This window comes from Balaenoptera musculus, chromosome 13, assembly GCF_009873245.2.
Source record: "Balaenoptera musculus isolate JJ_BM4_2016_0621 chromosome 13, mBalMus1.pri.v3, whole genome shotgun sequence".
Taxonomy (NCBI): Eukaryota; Metazoa; Chordata; class Mammalia; order Artiodactyla; family Balaenopteridae; genus Balaenoptera; species Balaenoptera musculus.
In genome coordinates this window covers 61,870,184-61,889,700 of record NC_045797.1, presented here as the reverse complement: position 1 = coordinate 61,889,700, position 19,517 = coordinate 61,870,184, and positions in this window count along the sequence as shown.

The following is a 19,517-nucleotide window of genomic DNA, read 5'->3' as shown; positions in this document are numbered from 1 at the left end:
ATGGCCATCATCAAAAAATCTAGAAACAATAAATGCTGGAGAGGGTGTGGAGGAAAGGGAACACTCTTGCACTGTTGGTGGGAATGTAAATTGATACAGCCACTATGGAGAACAGTATGGAGGTTCCTTAAAAAACTACAAATAGAACTACCATACGACCCAGCAATCCCACTACTGGGCATATACCCTGAGAAAACCATAGGTCAAAAAGTGTCATGTACCACAATGTTCATTGCAGCTCTATTTACAATAGCCAGGACCTGGAAGCAACCTAAATGTCCATCGACAGATGAATGGATAAAGAAGATGTGGCACATATATACAATGGAATATTACTCAGCCATAAAAAGAAATGAAATGGAGGTATTTGTAATGAGGTGGATGGAGTTAGAGTCTGTCATACAGAGTGAAGTAAGTCAGAAAGAGAAAAACAAATACAGTATGCTAACACACATATACGGAATCTAAGGAAAAAAAAAAAAAAAAAAAAGGCCATGAAGAACCTAGTGGCAAGACGGGAATAAAGACACAGACCTACTAGAGAATGGACTTGAGGATATGGGGAGGGGGTGGGGTGAGATGTGACAGGGTAAGAGAGTGTCATGGACATATATACACTACCAAATGTAAAATAGATAGCTAGTGGGAAGCAGCCGCATAGCACAGGGAGATCAGCTCGGTGCTTTGTGACCACCTAGAGGGGTGGGATGGGGAGGGTGGGAGGGAGGGAGATGCAAGAGGGAAGAGAAATGGGAACATATTGTATATGTATAACTGATTCACTTTGTTATAAAGCAGAAGCTAACACACTATTGTAAGGCAATTATACTTCAATAAAGATGTTTAAAAAAATAAAAAATAAAAAAAAAAAGAAATAATTCAAATGTACCTGAGAATCTTGTATTTTCATTTTCATTTTCTGGCAACCTTAATAAGGGTTGAGGTTTTGAGGAGAAATTAGGAAATATGACTCACCTTAGAGACTGCCAGAATCAATGAGTCAAGAAAATATAGTATGATTGTCAGACAGCATTTTAGGGCCTCTTTAAGTTTTTTTGTTTGTTTGTTTGTTTTTAGTAATTTACTTTTTTTAATTAATTAATTTATTATTTTTTTTATAGCTACTTTTATTTTTATTTATTTATTTATTTTTGGCTATGCTGGGTCTTCGGTTCGTGCGAGGGCTTTCTCTAGTTGCAGCAAGTGGGGGCCACTCTTCATCGCGGTGCGGGGACCGCTCTTCATCGCGGTGCGCGGGCCTTTCACTATCGCGGCCCCTCCCGTTGCGGGGCACAGGCTCCAGACGCGCAGGCTCAGTAGTTGTGGCTCACGGGCCCAGCCGCTCCGTGGCATGTGGGATCTTCCCAGACCAGGGCTCGAACCCGTGTCCCCTGCATTAGCAGGCAGATTCTCAACCACTGCGCCACCAGGGAAGCCCCAGGGCCTCTTGAAGTTTGAAGTCACAAATTCAAAGTGACACTAGTTAGCATGGGTATGTGTTTGTCTCTGATCGCCTTCAGTTTTGTGGGTGTAAATTGGAGTAAACATAGAAATATTTTCATTAAAAATAATTGCTATTTGATTCCAGTCTGCACTTTTAACCAATATGCTAAACTCTCTCCCAATGAGAAGTGATTACTTAAGATAAACTGTCACTTCCTTATGATTATGAGATCTGAAATATCAAATTGCATTTAATTTTAAAATATTTATAAATCAGGTATGCCATAAATGCCTGAAAGATGGCTCATGTCTCTTATAGCTTGTTTCTATTTTTGCTCTTATTTTTCTCAAAGAATGTAAGGAAAGTCACATTTATTAGGATATAATAGAGAACAAGAAAGCTGAATGAGCTTTACAAGAGGCAGAAACGGCAGATAGCTAAAAGCAAGGATTTAGGAAACGTAGGTCCTAATTCTGGTCAATTCACCAAACACCATATCTCTGTCATCACACCTGCAAATGTGGTGTCATTCCCAAAATAACATGCAAATGCTGAGGAGATACATAGGATCTTACTTGACACACCTTGAGCATTTCTGAAGGTGGAACAAGTCATCTACCAGCAGAGAGAATCACTGGGCCAAAAGTTTTCCCCTCAGAACTCTATCTGGGGTTGTCATGTCTTATTCTTATGATAGCAAGGTTGGAGGCCTTTGTTATTCTTTAATTAATTTTTTTATTCTTATATATCTGAGTTTGTATTTCCCAAAGGATCTTGACTATGAGCAATATATATTTCCCATCAAAAATGCCTCTGTTGTATTGCAGAAACAGAATATATTCTCCATTTTTCTACTAGTCCCATATCACAAATGCTTTTAGACATTCAATGATCTATTTTTTTTAGTAAGTCTCTTTCTATTTCAGTGTTTATGCATGAGATTGATCTAATGCCCAGAGGAGAAATATCGTCATCAGATTTTACAGCATTTTCAGAAAGGCACACATGCATTTTGCTTCTCCTGTTTTATGAAGCTCTTTTTACTGCTTTCTCTTAAGAATATATTATGAAAAATCCAGTTTCTTTGCAGATATGTCGGACTGTGCTGTTTCTTGAAAGCTGGAACAAAATCTGCTTTCCAGATGACTTATGCAATTTGGAACCAAATAGGTGGGTGTTGAGCTTGACAAATTCTCATAGAATTATCTTTTGCAATATTTCCACAGTCTGGAAACAGGAATTTATTGATTGTTTTTAATCTGATGTGCATCCAGTAATAAGGTGCCAGGCACCACGCTGAGCATAGATTTGAATAACCTCACAAATTGTTCTGTACTAAATGGCTCAGTGAGCCAAAGAGGAAGTCTTAAGGAAACAAAATGGCTCTAGAATGGAGCTGTGGAAGAAGGAAAGGGAAGATGGTCGAGGAGTAAGGGGAAGGTGCCAAAGAAAAAGCAACTGTCATCTTTGTCCTCAACTTACAGTTTGTGTACTTGATTATATATTTACTTATTTTTAATGTAGTAGTATTTGATATGGAAAAGAATAAATGTAACCTATTTGTACAAACTAAAGCAAAATCATAAAATTAATATCCATGAACCCACGATCCAATGTAAGAAGTAAAATTTTGCAGTACCATTCTATCCATCCTGTGTCTTCCTCCCTGTTCATTGACTCCACCACAAATGTGACTACACCATGTGTGTTATTTTTATATCCTTCTTTATTTAGTTTTACATTTTTACAACTTATATATTCATTTATAAACATTTCAATTGCCAGTTTCCCTTCTTTTTGACCTTTGTAAACACAGCATCAAAGTGTAAGTAGATTTCTTGGATTGCTTACTTATGCATATTGTGGCATATAGCTTTATTTCATCCATTTCCATATGCAAAATATGCAAGTGAGTGAATAAATCATTGTTTATCCATTTTTTCTGTATATTTGAGGTCTTTCTGTCCATCTTCCTTTTTCGCCCCGCCCCCACTTTTCTTTCCATCTCCTTCTTTCCTACCTCTCTCTCCCTCCCCTCATCCCTCATCCTTCCATTATTTTCTTCCTCTTTCTCTTCTTTATTTTCTCCCATTCCTTCCTCCTCCTTCCTTCCTTCCTTGCTTCCTTCCTTTTTATTTTCTATTGCAGTAGTTTTGCCACAGATTTTTTTTTAAGATTTTATTTTTTAAAGCAGTTTTAGGTTCATAGCAAAATTGAGAGGGAAATATAGAAATTTCCTACACATCCCCTGCCCTCACACATGCATAACTTCCCCCTTTATCAACATCCCCCACGAGAGGGGTACATTTTTACAACTGACATACCTACGCTGATGCATCATAATCACCCCAGGTCCATAGCTTACATTAGGATTCACTCTTGGTGTTGTACAACCTATGGATTTGGACAAATGTATAATGACATGCACCCATCATTAGCATATCATACAGAGTATTTTCTGTGCTCTGCCAAGTCATCCCTCCCTGCCATCCTCACCTCGACACAAACATTTCCATAGCTCTCTTTTGACACTTGACAAAAAGAAAGCACCTAATATATTTACATCGAATTGAAATTGTTGGATCATAGGTAATGCAAATGTTCAACCTCACAAAATAATGCTAGTTTATTTCCTCATATTTTCACCAGAAATTGATTGATTCATCTAATAGCCAAATTTGTCTGACTTCTTTGTTGTGGGAATTATCATCCATGGAAATAAAATCATATCAATAGGTTTAAAATGGTAATTTGTTCCTTATTACTAATGAGGTTAAACATCTTGTCATGTGTTTTTTCTCTTATCATGTTTCCTCTTCCGTGAGATGCCTGCTAGTCTTTCCTCTAATTTTCTATTGAGTTTTGTCCTTTTTTAATTGATTTGTAAGTGTGTTAATAATCCTTTGTAAATTACATGTATTGCAAACATTTCTCAATTTGTGTCTTGTCTTTTCACTGTCTCTAGGCTGTCTTTTGTTGAACAGAAGTTTCTAATTAACAAGCAGTTGAATTTATCCATATTTTAATGCATGTATTTTAATTTATCTTTCCCTAGCTCAAATTTGGAACAAAAATATATATTACTGCTTATTTTCTTCTAAGGTCTCAGAGATCCTCCTTGAATTTTTAAGTCCTCAACCCATCTGGAACTGACTTTTTTGTATGGTGGAAAGCAAGAATCCATTTTAAGGATCCAATTTGTGAGGGCAATTAATTGTTCAATCACCCTATTGAACAGTCCTCCATTCCACAGTGATCTTAAATCCACTTCTGTGATGTATCAAGTTGTAAAACACAGTCTATTTCCCAGATCTTTATTTTGTCCTATCAGTCAATATTTCTCAATCCCTGTGCCAATTCGATACTGACTTTATCATTACAGCCTTACAATATACCTTGGTATCTAGAGAGGCACATCCTTTACTCTTCTTCCTCAGAAGTATTTTAGCTATTCTTATTCTTTTGCTCCTCCAGATAAATTTTAGAATTAGCTTGTCAAGATTCATGAAAAACTCTGTTGGAATTTTGATTGAAGTTGTACTGAATTTCAGATAAATTAGAGGACAATTGATGTTTGTATAATTTTGAGTTTTCATATCTGTAAGAACAATATAGCTCTCCATTTATTTAGATCTTTCAGAAAAAAATTGATTGGATGTGGAGGCTCATCTTCTTCCCCAATTTTGAAGCTTAGCAAAGTGCTGGCTCAGCTGGTCCAAACTGAGTGAAGCTCTAGACCAGCACTGTACTCTCCAATAGTTATATAATGCAAGCCACAAGGATAATTTAAATTTTTCTATTAGCCACATTAAGAAAAGAGTAAAAAGAAAAGACTAAAAAGGAAGTTCATTTTAATAAAATATTTATTTAACCCAATATATATTATAATTTTGACTTGGAAGCAATATAAAAATTATTGGGATCTTTTACATTTTTTCACACCTTGTCTTCAAAATCTAGTGTGTATTTTACACCTAAGATACATCTCAACTAGGACTAATCTAACTTCAAGTGCTCAATAGCCATATGGGACTAGCGGCTACAATATTGGAAGCAGAGCTGTAGAGTTTCCCCATGTATTATTGAATGCATAATTACCTACATGTGCTTTGGGCCTTCTTTTAACTACAGATATCTAAAGCAGTACTAGGAATGTCTTGTACCAGAACTCTTCATGAAGCACTCACCCCAGTGATGCCTGTGCTTGGAAAACTGTGCATTTTCCAATTTCTGGATGCTGATTTACATATGTCTGTTTAACTGTGCTTATTGGTTACATTGTTCATATCACATATATTTTTGAATATTTTGTCTGCTTGATCTATTAATAATTGGGAGAGATGTGTTAAAATCTTACTCTATGATAGTGGAGTTATCCTGAAACTGTTTCAGGATTTTTGGTGCTATCAGCATTTTTCTACAGAACCACCCTAATTGTTCTTTTCTCTCAGTTCAAAGCATCCAGCATCAATTTCAGTCCCTTTTTTTGGTTTTACCTTTCTAGGGGATTTATTGGTATAGGAAGTGGGATAGCATGTGTTTGAAATTTCCCTTACTTCAGCAAACCCAGTCTGTACTACATTAAAAGTATGCTTTATTCAGGATCCACTAGTTTTGTAGCAGGAGTTTCTTTTAGTATCTAGATATTTCTCCAGGAGTAAAACTCCTTTATTTGTATTTTTAAAAGCACTTTTACTTCCATTATTTTTTTCATTATCTAAAAATTCTTCAAGAATTTGTCTATATGTTTGCTCAATTGTTTTTCAAGTTGTCTTTTGACTTATTTTTTTTATACTGAGAATTTTTCATTTGCTTATTTTGCAAATGTTTTAAATGTATATGTGGCCAAAGCTACTCACTATAGCTTCGTGTTTTCTGACTATTTTCTTATTTACAAATATATTCTTCAATACAAGATTCCATAGATACCTATCAATCTTTTCCTAGCATATTTATGGTTTTTCTGTTAATATTTGCCTCTAATTTATCTGAAGTTTATTTTAAAGAAATGATTGTGTAAAAATCTCATTTAATTTTTACTTCAGTGATTATCCAATTTTCCTGAAATAATTAATGAATAATCCATTCTTTCATTGCTGATTTGAAATGCCACTTTTATCACAGAATAAATTATCTTGATTTCTTGGTCATTTTTCTGATTCTGCTATTCCAATAATCTCGCTATATCTCAGATTTCAGTGTTCTACTGTTTTAATTAATTCAGGTTTAAAGCAAGGCATAATAAGTATTAGCATATATATTTCTTTATTGCTTTTATTATGTGTGGATTTTTCTTGCATGTTTGTTTTCTGTTATACTTTACACATCCTTCAATGAAGATAAAAAGATGTGCTAAGATTATAATTGTTAAATTTTTATATTAATTTTGGGATTTAAAAAATTTTTAACATTCCTATTCGAGCAATGGTTTCTTACTCGATTTACTCAACTTGTTAGTGTCCATTGTTGAAATTTTAAACTTATTCTCAAATGGTTCCTATAAAATTTATTACTAAAACAAGCAATTTTATATTTTAAACTTTTTATTGGAGAAAATTGCAAACATAATTGAAAGTAGAGAGAATAGTATAAAGAACATCTGTTTATCTATTACCTGGATTCAACAATTATCAACCAATGGCTACACTTGCTTCATCTATGCCTTCACCCAGGTCCAAATCACCCCTTTTATTTTGAAGCAAATTCCAGAAACTGTGCCAATATTTCAGTAAGCATCAAAATATAAGGACTCATTGTTTTAAACATAATTACATTACTACTCACAGCTCAAAAATTAACTACAGTTCCAGGGCAAATCAATTAAACTTTACAAACTACAATTTCCTCATTTGGAAAGTGAAAAAATAGTAGTACTGCCTCTTAGGTTAAAAAAAAACAAACTATTGCTATTATTAATAATAATAATTTAAATGATTATATTCATTTATCATTTGATCTATTATATGATGGGTTTTACTGACACACTTTTATGTTGAATTGTCATGCATTTCTAGAATGAAAGCTCTCTGGTAATTATATATTGATATTTTAATATATTTTTGGAATCGAGTGATGAGTATCTTACTTTGTATTTTTGCATTTATTTTCTGTGAGATTATTTTCTAGACCTTTAATTCATTTTCTCAGCTGTTTAATAGGTTTTACTAGCTCATTGTATTAATTTTCTTTCTTTCTTTCTCTATGCCCAGAAATGGTTTGACTATTACCAGAATTTGTTACCAACACATTTGAAACTTGGTCATGGAGGCATCTGGACTTGACAGCATTTGGGGAGGTAACTATTTTTCAGTTTTTTCACCTGGCTTTATTTCTTCTCTTTCTTAAAGTCAGATCCAGATTACATGCCTCTTTCTAATCTCCTAAAGGATATTATGCATTAATATTGTACTTGTTTTATAATTTTTCTCTATGGTCTTTCTTTCCCATAGAGTGTGAACCTTTCAAAGGTGAGAACCATTTCTGACAATAGATACTCAACAAATATTGACTCGATAAATGAGTGAATAAATTAATATATATGTAAAACACCTAATACACTAACTGACATAGATATCAGTTACTCTTTTTAATATTCGCCAAGAAGAAAAAAAATTTCAATCATAGGTTTTGGGGATGAAGATAATAATCCCATTGTGCTCTATAAATCACTCTGTCCTTTTGGAGCCTTTACATAAAATAGTGTCTATAGAGGCAACTGTCCTCCCAGAGTGCCCAGGATATGTGAATTGCCTGTGTTTGGCTTTCTTTTTCTACAATCTCTATTTCCTGTTCTAGCTTTCTCAAGGAATATAAATTGATGAACTATACCATGTACTGAGAGTAAAAGAGACAAAATATTTGAAAGGGTGAGAAACAAACTTTCTCAAAATCATAAATTATATGGTAATGCCATTAAGCGTTCTTCATGCAGATAGAAAAAGGATAAACTCAGCAGGTGATGTTGATAAAGGCTATAAACATTCATTTTTAGTCTGCAGGAGACTTGCTGTCATTCCTTAAGGAAAACATTTAAAATGTGTGGGACTCAGTGTCTTTATCTCTTACTCACTATGATAACTTGTTTTATAGGAATTTAGTCTACGAACTTAATAATAATTAAAACCCCAAAAAGAAAATGAAAAACAAGAACCATTAAAAGGATTGTAGATATCGAATAATAATAATGTGAGAATTTTAAACCATATAAAAGCTGTGCTAGGAAAAAAGTACTTAGCTTTGATCACAAAATTGTGAAATGTTTCAGATTTCTGTTTTAGATCTGAAAATGAATTTATATACACCAGGAATTTTTGTCAGCCTTATGGCTCAGTGTAAAAATTAATCTTGGACAGGCAGGGCTATTCCTCAATTTCAACTGTCCTGGAAAGAAAACAAGTTTTTTTTTCAATGAATTATAAACATTTTGCTTCCATTCAATGTCAAACACTAGCTCATGTCCTGCACATTTGAAGCATGTACTAGTTTGGATGATGTTCCAGGTACTTCTCTCATATTTTGTTTGATTTCATTGTGTTTAATGCTTTTGTTTGCTTTTCACAAAATATATATTTTGAAGTTTGTACTTTGTTGGATTTTATTTCTCTGTCCCAATTTGAGGCAGTTGGTAGAAAGGATGGAGACTACTATGTATACAGAACAACTATTAAAATATTTCAGAGCAAAAGTAAAAGTTTCCAAATTGCACTGAAAGCAATTTTATTTTTACTGAAAATTCTACATTGTATGCTTAATCTCTCCAATTCACTTTTTCAAAATGTTTTGTCTGAAACAGCAGTCCCTCACCCCCCCCCCCAACACACATACAATGTGCATATACAAATTTACTAACATCTTTTGACCTTTTGGACATGTTAAAGAGAGCCCTGGAAGCTTGACTGAAGAGATTTAATTCAGCTCATCAAACTGTAATCATCTAGTGTACATCTGTTCATGTCAATATAATAGATATTCACAAGACACATAAAGGAAAATCTACCATTTGCTCACTGCAGTACTAGAGAACAGTGGGATTCTAACAGCAGCCAATATCACATCTCCACTAGACTTAGTTCTGTGTTTCACTCTGAAAGTTTAATAAAACGAAGCCCTCTTCCACATTACCCAATCAACCCATTTTAACACCTATTTTATTTTTTCTTCACAAGCATTTGCGTCGTAAGCCCAAAGATGCAAAATATAACACTGTATTTTCATACACTGAAAATACACATTAATTTCTTATATCATGCCTTCATCCACACACAGGCACTGTGAAATGTAGATGTCTCTTCTTCTGAAGATAAAGTTTTCCTCTTGCCAGTTCCTAGCAGTTTTCCTGACATCAAATATAAACACACAGCTGGAGGTCCTTGGTGACCTCTTAGGGAAAGAGGAATCAAAGCTAAAGCAGATACCATATAGGTCGGAAACCTGGGTTTTTAAAAAGAGCCTCTCACCGGGCTTCCCTGGTGGCGCAGTGGCTGAGAATCTGCCTGCCAATGCAGGGGACACGGGTTCAAGCCCTGGTCTGGGAAGATCCCACATGCCACGGAACAACTGGGCCCGTGAGCCACAACTACTGAGCCTGTGCGTCTGGAGCCTGTGCTCCACAACAAGAGAGGCCACGATAGTGAGAGGCCCGCGCACCGCGATGAAGAGTGGTCCCCACTTGCCGCAACTAGAGAAAGCCCTCGCACAGAAACGAAGACCCAACACAGCCATAAATAAATAAATAAATAAATAAATATTAAAAAAAAAAAAAAAAAAAGAGCCTCTCACCTGTAATTGGCCTTTCTTCCATTACTGTATTACCATCAGTAATACTGAGATTTTTGAGATTTTTTAATAATTTTGAGTTTTTTTAATATTAGGAGAGACAAATTATAAAAACTTGTTGTTAATTCACAGATAGCACCAAAATTAGACAAGATGACTGTTGATATAATTACTATCATAACTGAAAACATGTCTGAAGATCTTGAAATAGTTATTCCTGTTTTTCAACCATATTTGACTTCACCAATGAGATTATAGTGTTATCAAAATTGCCCAAAGACCAATTACAAGATTCAACAGTTAAATACCACAATTATAAAGGAATTAACTATAGAAAAGTGTGTCAGTCCTTAATATCAATTTCACAGGGCCATTATTAACTTCTGAGGAAAGATCAGCATACTCAAGTGATCTCTAAAGTCCACTGTTTTTAGATATTAGAACATAGGTAGCAAAATCATAGACATATGCTTGAGAAATACTGCTGTATCTCAAATTGAAAGGACAGAAAATGACGACTTCTTGAAATGATGTACAGGTTTCCCCAGGAAGCAGACTTTGAGATGGAGATCTGCCAAAAGATGTTTACTGGGGAGTGCTTTCAGAATCAACACCTGTGGGGAGAGTGAAGGAAACTGGACTGGGCAGTGTGAAGCTGAAATACAATGCAGTCACAGTAAAGGCTTCAGCTAATTTTATGAGGAGCTCTGGAACCAGGAAGACCCTTCAGACCACAGAAATCAAAAGGATATTTTGCCAAACTTAACTATATTGAAACTCATTAGATAATGAGTGAATTTACAGCATTCAAGCAGCATTTAGGCTTGGCATCATTGACCAGGTCCCCTACTACTGTAAATTGCCCTGGATTACAATTTGGAATTCACTTGTGTTGTGGTTCTAGAAATTACATGAAACTTGACTGGGTACGTATAATAGTGGTTTAATGACATTTTTCTTCTGTTCACACTGGGATTTTTGTTCAAAGGTTGTGTTAAAATACTTGGCTATATTTCCCTATTTCTCAAGCCAGAATCCTGTAAGTCACTGTTCTTACCTGTTTCTTTCTCACACCACCCTCTAGAGCCTTTTAAGTTCAAAGCCTTTCAAATTTAACTAATAAATCTCTCTTGAATTCCCTTTTCTTTGTCCCTTGTTACTATTTCTTTAATTCAAGTCATTATCTTTCCTTGCCTGGGTTACTGAAATAATGTCCTCACAGGTTTCCTGGATTTGACTCTTCCTGGATATAAGCAATGGCTGATTATCATAGTAGTTTGCCCAACTGGAGGTTTTGAAAATAAAACAAAACCTCCTTTTGTAGAGTTTTTGGAAGAAACTCCCTTCTGATGCGGCATTTAGTCTCTTTATTTATTTTTTATTTTTTTAAGTAATTTTATGTTTTATTGCAATTATTAATACACGTTTGCAAACAGAATAAAAGTACTTACAGATTTAAATATTAAACCAACTTGTTCTGTAGCTATTTTCAACTTAGTGACTGAATATCAGCCGTAAATGTATTAAGAAAAATATAAAATGGAAGGGGCATCCACAATTTGATAAGTAGAAAAGTGAAATGACAGGAAACTACTTTATGAGCAAATTAATGTTTAATACAATTGCCTTCAAATCTATGCCCATGACGAACAAAACTATATATTGGGTACATTTGCCAGATTTACCTATCTTTTGTACAAAAGGTAATATTGAAATATACATAATTTGTTAATGTAAAATACTTTTATATAATTTAATAACAAATTTAATATAAAATACTCCATATTACTTATGGAATGAACTGAAAGTTTATAATATCCTTCTAGTTCTCTTCCATTTTTTATAAGAATCTGAAAGTTACATATCTATATATCTAACTAAATTCATTCTCCCTGTCCTCGATTTGCTTCCCTCATTGGGATTCTTCTTTTTTTTTCTTTTTTAATTAGCATCTTTATTGGAGTATAATTGCTTTACAATGGTGTGTTAGTTTCTGCTCTATAACAAAGTGAATCAGTTATACATATACATATATCCCCATATCTCCTCCCTCTTGCGTCTCCCTCCCACCCTCCATATCCTACCCCTCTAGGTGGACACAAAGCACCGAGCTGATCCCCCTGTGCTATGTGGCTGCTTCCGACTACCTATCTATTTCACATTTGGTAGTGTATATATGTCAATGCCACTCTCTCACTTTGTCCCAGCTTACCCTTTCCCCTCCCCGTGTCCTCAAGTTCATTTTCTACATCTGTGTCTTTATTCCTGTCCTGCCCCTAGGTTTTTCAGAACCTCTTTTTTTTTCTTTTTAGATTACATATATATGTGTTAGCATAAGGTATTTGTTTTTCTCTTTCTGACTTACATCACTCTGTATAACAGTCTCTAGGTCCATCTACCTCAATATAAATAACTCAGTTTCCTTTCTTTTTATGGCTGAGTAATATTCCATTGTATATATGTGCCACATCTTCTTTATCCATTCATCTGTCAATGGACATTTAGGTTGCTTTCATGTCCTGGCTATTGTAAATAGAGCTGCAATGAACACTGTGGTACATGACTCTTTTTGAATTATGGTTTTCTCAGGGTATATGCCCAGTAGTGGGATTGCTGGGTCGTATGGTAGTTCTAGTTTTAGTTTTTTAAGGAAGCTAGATACTGTTCTCTGTAGTGGCTGTATCAATTTACATTCCCACAAATAGTGCAAGAGGGTTCACTTTTCTCCTCACCATCTCTAGCATTAATTGTTTGTAGATTTTTTGATGATGGCCATTCTGACCGGTGTGAGGTGATACCTCACTGTAGTTTTGATTTTCATTTCTCTAATGATTAGTGATGTTGAGCATCCTTTCATGTGTTTGTTGGCAATCGGTATATCTTCTTTGGAGAAATGTCTGTTTAGGTCTTCTGCCCAATTTTGGATTAGGTTGTTTGTTAGTTTTGATATTGAGCTGCATGAACTGTTTATATATTTTGGAGATTAATCCTTAGTCAGATGCTTTGTTTGCAAACATTTTCTCCCATTATGAGGGTTGTCTTTTCGTCTTGTTTATGGTTTCCTTTGCTGTGCAAAAGCTTTTAAGTTTCATTAGGTGCCATTTGTTTATTTTTGTTTTTATTCCCTTTCTCTAGGAGGTAGGTCAAAAAGGATCTTACTGTGATTTATGTCATAGAGTGTTCTGCCTATGTTTTCCTCTAAGAGTTTTAAAGTGTCTGGCCTTACATTTAGGTTTATAATCCATTTTGAGTTTATTTTTGTGTATGATGTTAGGTAGTGTTCTAACTTTATTCTTTTACATGTAGTTGTCCAGTTTCTCAGCATCACTTATTGAAGAGGCTGTCTTTTCTCCACTGTATATTCTTGCCTCCTTTATCAAAGATAAGGTGACCATATGTGCATGGGTTTATCTCTGGGCTTTCTATCCTGTTCCATTGATCTATATTTCTGTTTTCATGCCAGTACCATACTGTCTTGATTACTGTAGCTTTGTAGTATAGTCTGAAGTCCAGGAGCCTGATTCCTCCAGCTCCGTTTTTCTTTCTCAAGATTGCTTTGGCTATTCGGGGTCATTTGTGTTTCCATACAAATTGTGAAATTTTTTGTTCTAGTTCTGTGAAAAATGCCATTGGTAATTTGACAGGGGTTGCATTGACTCTGTAGATTGCTTTGGGTACTATAGTCATTTGCACAATGTTGATTCTTCCAATCCAACAACATGATATATCTCTCCATCTGTTTGTAATTTCTTTCATCAGTGTCTTATAGTTTTCTGCAAAGAGGTCTTTTGTTTCCTTAGGTAGGTTTATTCCTAGGTGTTATATTCTTTGTGTTGCAATGGTAAATGGGAGTGATTCCTTAATTTCTCTTTCAGATGTTTCATCATTAGTGTATAGGAATGCAAGAGATTTCTGTGCATTAATTTTGTATCCTGTAACTACCAAATTCATTGATTAGCTCTAGTACTTTTCTGGTGGTATCTTTAGGATTCTCTATGTATAGTATCATGTCATCTGCAAATAGTGACAGCCTTACTTCTTCTTTTCCAATTTGTATTCCTTTTATTTCTTTTTCTTCTCTGATTGCCGTGGCTAGGACTTCCAAAACTATGTTGAATAATAGTCGTGAGAGTGGACATCCTTATCTTGTTCCTTATCTTAGAGGAAATGCTTTCAGTTTTTCTCCATTGAGAATGATGTTGGCTGTGGGTTTGTCATATATGGCCTTTATTATATTGAGGTAAGTTCCCTCTATGCCTACTTTCTGGAGGGTTTTTATCACAAATGGGTCTTGAATTTTGTCAAAAGCATTTTCTGTATTTATTGAGATGATCATTTGGTTTTTATCCTTCAGTTCGTTAATATGGTGTTTCACATTGATTGATTTGCGTATATTGAAGAATCCTTGCATTCCTGGGATAAACCCCACTTGGTCATGGTGTATGATCCTTTTAATGTGTTGTTGGATTCTGTTTGCTAGTATTTTGTTGAGGATTTTTGCATCTATGTTCATCAGTGATATTGGCCTGTAGTTTTCTTTTTTTCTGACATTTTTCTCTGGTTTTGGTATCAGGGTGTGGTGTCCTTGTAGAATGAGTTTGGGAGTGTTCCTCCCTTTGCTATATTTTGGAAGAGTTTGAGAAGGATAGGTGTTAGCTCTTCTCTAAAAGTTTGTTAGAATTCGCCTGTGAAGCCATCTGGTCCTGGGCTTTTGTTTGTTGAAAGATTTTTAATCACACTTTCAATTTCAGTGCTTAGGATTGGTCTGTTTATATTTTCTATATCTTCCTGGTTCCATTTCAGAAGGTTGTGCTTTTCTAAGAATTTGTCCATTTCTTCTAGGTTGTCCATTTTATTGGCATATCGTTGCTTTTAGTAATCTCTCATGATCCTTTGTATTTCTGCAGTGTCAGCTGTTACTTCTCCTTTTTCATTTCTAATTCTGTTGGTTTGAGTCTTTTCTCTTTTTTTCTTGATGAGTCTGGCTAATGGTTTATCAATTTTGTTTATCTTCTCAAAGAAATAGCTTTTGGTTTAATTGATCTTTGCTATTGTGTCTTTCATTGCTTTTTCATTTATTTCTCATCTAATTTTTATGATTTCTTTTCTTCTACTAACTTAGGGGTTTTTTTATTCTTCTTTCTATAATTGCTTAAGGTGTAAAGTTAGGTTGTTTATTTGAGATTTTTCTTATTTCTTGAGGTAGGATTGTATTGCTATAAACTTCCCTATTAGAACTGATTTTGCTGCATCCCATAGATTTTGGGTGGTCGTGTTTTCATTGTCATTTGCTTCTAGGTATTTTTTGATTTCCTCTTTGATTTCTTCAGTGATCTCTTGGTTATTTAGTATTGTATTGTTTAGCCTCCATGTGTTTGTATTTTTTTCCGTTTTTTTTTTTTTTTTTTTGCCTTAATTGATATCTACTCTCATAGCATTGGGGTCGGAAAAGATACTTGATATGATTTCAATTTTCTTAAATTTACCAAGGCTTGACTTGTGACCCACGATATGATCTATCCTGGAGAATGTTCCATGAGCACTTGAGAAGAAAGTGTTTTCTGTTGTTTTTGGATGGAATGTCCTATAAATATTAATTAAGTCCATCTTGTTTAATGTGTCATTTAAAGCTTGAGTTTCCATATTTATTTTCATTTTGGATGATCTGACTGTTGGTGAAAGTGGGGTGTGAAAGTCCCCTACTATGATTGTGTTACTGTTGATTTGCCCTTTGTGGTTTTTAGCATTTGCCTTATGTATTGAGGTGCTCCTATGTTGGGTGCATAAACATTTACAATTGTTATATCTTGTTCTTGGATTGATCCCTTGATCATTATGTACTGTCCTTCTTTGTCTCTTGTAATAGTCTTTGTTTTAAAGTCTATTTTGTAGATATGAGAATTGCTACTCCAGCTTTCTTCTGATTTCCATTTGCATGGAATATCTTTTTCCATCCCCTCACTTTCAGTCTCTATGTGTCCCGAGGTCTGAAGTGGGTCTCTTGTTGACAGCATTTACACAGGTCTTGTTTTTGTATCCATCCAGCCAGTCTATGTTTTTGGTTGGAGCATTTAACCCATTTACATTTAAGGTAGTTATCAACATGTATGTTCCTATTACCATTTTCTTAATTGTTTTGCATTTGTTATTGTAGGTCTTTTCCTTCTCTTCTGTTTCCTGCCTAGAGAAGTTCCTTTAGCATTTGTTGTAAAGCTGGTTTGGTGGTGCTGAATTCTCTTAGCTTTTGACTGTCTGTAAAGGTTTTAATTTCTTCATCGAATCTGAATGAGATCCTTGCTGGGTAGAGTAATCTTGGTTGTAGGCTTTTCCCTCTCTTCACTTTAAATATGTCCTGCCACTCCCTTCTGGCTTGTAGAGTTTCTGCTGAAAGATCAGCTGTTAACCTTATGGGGATTCCCTTGTATGTTATTTTTTGATTTTCCCTTGCTGCTTTTAGTATTTTTTCTTTGTATTTAATTTTTGATAGTTTGATTAATATGTGTCTTGGTGTTTCTCCTTGGATTTATCCTGTTGGGACTCTCTGCGCTTCCTGGACTTGACTATTTCCTTTCCCATATTAGGGAATTTTTCAACTGTAATCTCTTCAAATATTTTCTGTCCTTTTTTTTCCTCTTCCAACTCTGGGACCCCTATAATTCGAAGGTTGTTGCATTTAATGTTGTCCCAGAGGTCTGTGAGAGTGTCTTCAATTCTTTTCATTCTTTTTTCTTTATTCTGTTCTGTGGTAGTTATTTCCACTATTTTATCTTCCAGGTCACTTATCCCTTCTTCTGTCTCAGTTATTCTGCTATTGATTCCTTCTAGAGAGTTTTTAATTTCATTTATTGTGTTTTTCATCATTGTTTGTTTGCTTTTTAGTTCTTCTAGGTCCTTGTTGAATGTTTCTTATATTTTCTCCATTGTATTTCTAAGATTTTGGGTCATCTTTACTATCATTACTCTGAATTCTTTTTCAGGTAGACTGCTTACTTCCTCTTCATTTTTGGTCTGGTGGGTTTTTACCTTGTTCCTTCATCTGCTGTGTATTTCTCTGTCTTCTCATTTTGCTTAACTTACTGTGTTTGCATCTCCTTTTCTCAGGCTGCAGGTTTGTAGTTCCCGTTGTTTTTGGTGTCTGCTCGCAGTGGGTAAGGTTGGTTCAGTGGGTTGTGTAGGCTTCCTGGTGGAGGGGACTGGTGCCTGTGTTCTGGTGGATGAGACTGGTTCTTGTCTTTCTGGTGGGCACGTCCACGTCTGGTGGTGTATTTTGGGGTGTCTGTGGCCTTATTATGATTTTAGGCAGCCTCTCTGCTAATGGATGGGGCTGTGTTCCTGTCTTGCTTAGTTGTTTGGCATAGGGTGTCCAGCACTGTAGCTTGCTGGTCATTGATTGGAGCTGGGTCTTAGCATTGAGGTGGAAATATCTGGGAATGCTTTCACCGTTTGATATTACGTGGAGCTGGGAGGTGTCTGGTGAACCAATGACCTGAACTCAGCTCTCCCACCTCAGAGGCTCAGGCCTGACACCTGCCGGAGCACCAAGACCCTGTCAGCCACACAGCTCAGAAGAAAAGGGAGAAAAAGAAAAAGAAAGAAAGAAAATAAATAAAATAAAATGAAACTATTAAAATAAAAAATAAAATATATATAAAAAATAAAGAAATCAAAAAGTATTTTAAAAGAAGAAAGAAAGAAAGAAGAGAGCAACCAAACCAAAAAACGAATCTACCAATGATAACAAGCGGCAAAAACTATACTTAAAAAAAAAAAAAAAAAACGACAGAAAGAACCCTAGGCCAAATGGTAAAACCAAAGCTATACAGACAAAATCACACAAAGAAGCATAGACCTACACTTTTGCAAAAAGAAAAAAAGCAAAAATGTATATATGAAAAAAAAGGAAGAAAGCCACCTAATCAATAAACAAATCTACCAACTATAATAAGCTCTAAATACTAAACTAAGATAAACATAAAACCAGAAACAAATTAGTTGCAGAAAGCAAACCCCAAGTCTACAGTTGCTCCCAAAGTCCACCGCCTCAATTTTGGGAGGATTTGTTGTCTATTCAGGTATTCCACAGATGCAGGGTATATCAAGTTGACTCTGGAGATTTAATCCACTCTCCTGAGGCTGCACAGAGAGATTTCCCTTTCTCTTCTTTGTTCACACAGCTCCTGGGGTTCAGCTTTGGATTTGGCCCCGCCTCTGCATGTAGGTAGCCTGAGGGCGTCTGTTCTTAGCTCAGACAGGAAGGTGTTAAAAGAGCAGCTGATTCGGGGGCTCTGGCTCACTCAGGCCGGGGGGAAGGGTGGGGTATGGAATGTGGGGTGAGCCTGCAGCGGCAGAGACTGGCGTGATGTTGCAACAGCCTGAGGCATGCTGTGTGTTCTCCCGGGGAAGTTGTCCCTGGATCATGGGACCCTGGCAGTGGTGGGCTGCAAAGGCTCCTGGGAGGGGAGGTGTGGATAGTGACCTGTGCTTGCACACAGGCTTCTTGGTGGCTGCAGCAGTAGCCTTAGCATTTCATGCCCATCTCTGGTGTGTGCACTGATAGCCATGGCTCGCGCCTGTCTCTGGAGCTCGTTTAGGCAGTGCTCTGAATCCCTTCTCCTTGCACACCCTGAAACAATGGTCTCTTGACTCTAGGCAGTTCCAGACTTTTTCCTGGACTCCCTCCCGGCTAGCTGTGGTGCACTAGCCCCCTTCAGGCTGTGTTCAACGCAGCCAACCCCAGTCCTCTCCCTGGGATCTGACCTCCAAAGCCCGAGCCTCAGCTCTCAGCCCCCATCCGCCCCGGCAGGTGAGCAGACAAGCTTCTCAGGCTGGTGAGTGCTGGTCGGCACTGATCCTCTGTTCCAGAATCTCTCCGCTCTGCCCTCTGCACCCCTGTTGCTGCGCTCTCCTCTGTGGCTCTGAAGCTTCCCCCACCCACCTATCCCCCATCTCCGCCAGTGAAGGGCCTTCTAATGTGTGGAAACTTTTCCTCCTTCACAGCTCCCTCCCAGAGGTGCAGGTCCCGTCCCTATTCTTTTGTTTCTGTTTTTTCTTTTTTCTTTTGCCCTACCCATGTACGTGGGGAATTTCTTGCCTTTGGGAAGTCTGAGGTCTTCTGCCAGCGTTCAGTAGGTGTTCTGTAGGAGTTGTTCCACATGTAGATGTATTTTTGATGTATTTGTGGGGAGGAAGGTGATCTCCACGTCTTACTCCTCTGCCATCTTGAACTACATTCTAGTTTCTTTAAACATGCTCCTTTGCATAGCTCTTAGGTGGCAAAGGAAATTATCATAGATAAAAA